This window comes from Triticum dicoccoides, chromosome 7A (genome assembly GCF_002162155.2).
Source record: "Triticum dicoccoides isolate Atlit2015 ecotype Zavitan chromosome 7A, WEW_v2.0, whole genome shotgun sequence".
In the NCBI taxonomy this organism is placed as follows: Eukaryota; Viridiplantae; Streptophyta; class Magnoliopsida; order Poales; family Poaceae; genus Triticum; species Triticum dicoccoides.
Window position 1 is genome coordinate 364,313,506 of NC_041392.1, and position 4,396 is coordinate 364,317,901.

Sequence of the window (4,396 nt, forward strand, 5' to 3'; positions counted from 1 at the left end):
CTCCCCCACCCTCGTTCTCTCTGCTTAGTTAGTACTAGATGTTTTTTAGTAGTAGTAGTCGATGTTAATTTAGGGTTCATAGATAATGATTTTTAGCAGTAGTAGATGTTAATTAGTAGTAGTGATTGTTCTAGTTAACTATTGTATAATGTAGTTTATTTTTACTGTTTTTAGTAAGTGTTTTAAATAATTAGTAAGTAAATTAATAAACTAGTTGAACTACTTCAGTTGTAGTTGAACTAGTTTAGTAAGTAAATTAATAAACTAGTTGAACTAGTTGAATTAATAGAACTAATGTATTTTTAGTAAGATAATTAATATAACTAGTTGAACTACTTTATTTTTAGAAAGAACTAGTTTTTTTCTATTTATAGTAAGTTTATATTTAGTAAGAACTAGTTGAATTAATAAAACTAGTTGAACATGTCGTATTTGTTTTTATTTTTTAGTTTAAGCAATTATTCGGGATGTATTAGTGATAACTTATACGGTTTTTGCTTTTGCAGAAATCAAGGAGCCCCTCCATCATCCCCGCCATCGTCCCCGTCACCGACCCCCTCTGACATCGAGGTGAGACCAGGAAAATATCCATGTATATCTTGTGTTGCTCAAAAAGGATATGTGGTTGCCCAAGTGGCCATTCATGTTCAGTTTACACCTCCGAGTGGCCTATGTTTTGCCGGAGTGTTGATTAATTTCCGTTTCGGCAAATTTCAGGCGCTCGATATGTCCTTTTTTAGCAAAGGTCATGCCGGATTTTTCCGTGAATTCTGGCATGACTTGTGCTAGAATATGTAGGAAATATCAAGTGGCCTAGATTTTCTCGAAAAATAATGATCTAATTTAGGTTTTTTAGTACATAAATTTAATTGTACAAGTTTAATCTTTGAATTATGAACATAGGAAAAGTCGTACTCAGACGACGAAAGTCTCCCAGGGGAGTGCAGCTGGTGCCACGATGATCGAGGTATGTGCGACAGGTTCGTTGAGCTAGACGAAGATCGGCGCTTCAGCATTAAGCTCGAGGAGACCTTCGATGTTGAAACGGTACGCAACAACGATAAGTGTTTTTTCATAATTATGCATGACTTCAACTATTTCAACGTCTAATTTTCATCTTTTACAATTCGACTTGCTTATCCCATGCCATGAAAGACGCTATGTCTTGGAGAGGATGGGTTTTGAAGACCATGAAAATTTTCAAACAAAGAAAATACACCTAAGGACCCATCATGATATCGATTTTGAAGTAAATCTGTACAATTCTCAGAGCGTAACCCATTTTGGTTGCCAAAATTGGGAAGCACTTTGCAAAATGTATGGTTTTTATGAGGGTATGATTGTCACCGTGGATCTTGGTGATCCTGACATCGAGCAAGACAATATGGACATTTGGGTCCTTGTTGATACGCTTCCGATTCTACCGCAATGTGAGTTTCTCAAACATAGTTATTAACTATTTTATATTGTTTATTTCAAAATAGTTGACAGCTTATTTCCATTGACAACTTATTTTGAATCTTCAAAGAATGTGCAGAAGATGGTAGACAAAACCCACTACACTGATGGCTCCAAATTAACTTATAATGAGAAAAGTCATCTGATTGCTTATTGTACTTATCTTGAGAATTACAATACCTATTATCAAACTCCTCCAAATTATGGTGAATACGTGCCACTAGTGCACGTGTTGAAACACGATAACTTCTATGAAGATACCCTGGTAAGATTTTTTACTATTACGACATCAGTGCATCTTTTGCATACTTCTAAAACTAGTACATCATTGCTAACTATGAAGTTATTACTATGTTTTTCAACAGAAAATCCCGATGGATTGTGTGCCTCATCTGATGTATCAGAATGGTCGCCTTGCAATTCTGAACATACAGCCAGGTCAATCTAAGGAGCTCACCTGTGCATATCAAATTTCTAAAACCGGTGAACACATGCTAATCAAAGAATGGAAAAAATGTTTGGACATTCGCAAGGAGGTTCTTGGAAGTAACATTAAGCGAAAGGCAAGAATTGGAGACAGGATACTCTCCATTCTCCATAATGGAGAGTCAGGGGCTATCTTGTTTTTTGCTATTTTACCTTAGACAATATAGTAGGTCCTAAGAGAATGTAGTAGGTCCTATGAGGTACAATATGTTTATTATGTGATACAATGTGTTAGAGTTGATGATGAGGAGTACTTGTGATTACGACTAGTGACCAATTTGCTATGTGATGTCTCATTGATGAAAATGATGATCTTGAGGAGGTGTTATATGACAATGATGTATTATGATGATAAGTTGTTAATGATATGATGATGATGATATTTATTATATCATTGGGTGAAAGAACCGCGGATTAGTTTCAAGTGGATGTCCATCCACTTGAAACTAGTCCACAGTTCTTTCACCCCGTGATGTAATAACTCATTATGATGTAAAATAAATTTCTAAATTCCTGTTGTATGAAAACTTGTGTAAAGGTGTACGAATACAACATGAAATAAAAAAGAAATAAAATACGAAATAATAGTAGCAGCGCGGGCAGGGAGAAGCGCTACTACTAATTACCAGTAGCGCTCCTCCGGGAAGTCTCTACTACTAAGTCGATTTAGCAGTAGCATGGGCGGAGGCACGCTACTGCTATACGTTAGCTGTAGCGCCTTATCAGTAGCACATTGCCCCGCGCTACTGATAGGCCTAAAACCCGCGCTGCTGCTAGGCTTTTCCCTAGTAGTGCTAGCCCCCTCCGGTGATTATATAAACTGGAGGGCTTTAGTCCGTAGGACAACAGACAATCATACCATAGGCTAGCTTCTAGGGTTTAGCCTCTCCGATCTCGTGGTAGATCAACTCTTGTACTACTCATATTATCAAGAATAATCAAGTAGGACGTAAGGTTTTAACTCCATCAAGAGGGCCCGAACCTGGGTAAGACATCGTGTCCCCTGCCTCCTGTTACCATCCGCCTTAGACGCACAGTTCGGTACCCCCTACCCGAGATTCGCCGGTTTTGACACCGACATTGGTGCTTTCATTAAGAGTTCCTCTGTGTCGTCGCCGTTAGGCTTGATGGCTCCTTCGATCATCGATAGTGATGCAGTCCAGGGTGAGACTTTTCTTCCCGGACAGATCTTTGTATTCGGCGGCTTCGCACTGCGGGCCAACTCGCTTGGCCATCTGGAGCAGATCGAGAGTTACGCCCCTGGCCATCAGGTCAGGTTTGGAAACTTAAACTACACGACCGATATCCGCGGAGACTTGATCTTCGACGGATTCGAGCCCCTGCCTAGTGCGCCACACAGCCACGATGAGCATGATTTAGCTCTGCCATTAGACAGTGTCTAGGAGATCGCGCCGGCAACCGCTCCGACCCTCAATTCGGAGCCAGCTGCGCCTTCCATGGGCAGGTGGATAGACCACGCCACGGAGGCCGCACTCTCATCGGCGATCGAGCCGAGTATCGACCTTACCCTTCATGAGAGCCGTGATGCCGAACTACCGGATTCCTATCCGGCCACGGACCCCCAACCGCCTGCGCCCGTGCCTATCGAATCCGATTGGGCACTGATCATGGAGTTTACCTCCGCGGATATCTTTCAGCACTCGCCTTTCTGCGACATACTGAACTCATTAAGGTCTCTCTCCTTGTCAGGAGAATCCTGGCCGAACTATGTCTGGCGGGATTGTGATGCGGATGACGAAGAAATTCGCTGCCAACCCACCACCCACTTAGTAGCCACTGTCGACGACTTAACCGACATGCTCGACTTTGACTCCGAAGACATCGACGGCATGGACAACGATGCGGGAGGCGAAGAGGAACCACTGCCCACCGGGCACTGGACAACCACCTCATCATATGATATATACATGGTGGACACACCCAAAGAAGGCAATGGCGATGAGACAGTGGAGGATGACCCCTCCAAGAAGCAACCCAAGCGCCGGCATCAGCGGCGCCGCTCTAAGTCTCGCCAAAGCAAAAGCAGTGACCCCGGCACAGGAGATAATAGCACTCCGGACAGTGCCGTAGACAACAACAATCCCCTCCAGCAAGATCTAGATCAGGAGGATGGAGAAGCCAGCCCTCCAGAGAGAGCGGCAGATGGAGAGGCGGAGGATGATAATTACATGCCTTCCTCCGAAGACGAGGCAAGACTCGATGATGACGAATTCATCGTGCCTGAGGATCCCGTCGAACAAGAGCGCTTCAAGCGCCGACTTATACATGGCAAATAGCCTTAAGAAAAAGCAACAGCAGCTTCAAGCTGATCAAGATTTGCTAACTGACAGATGGACTGAAGTCCTTACGGCCAAGGAATATAAACTCGAACGCCCCTCCAAGAGTTACCCAAAGCATAGGTTGCTACCCCGACTGGAGGAGGAAGCACTCA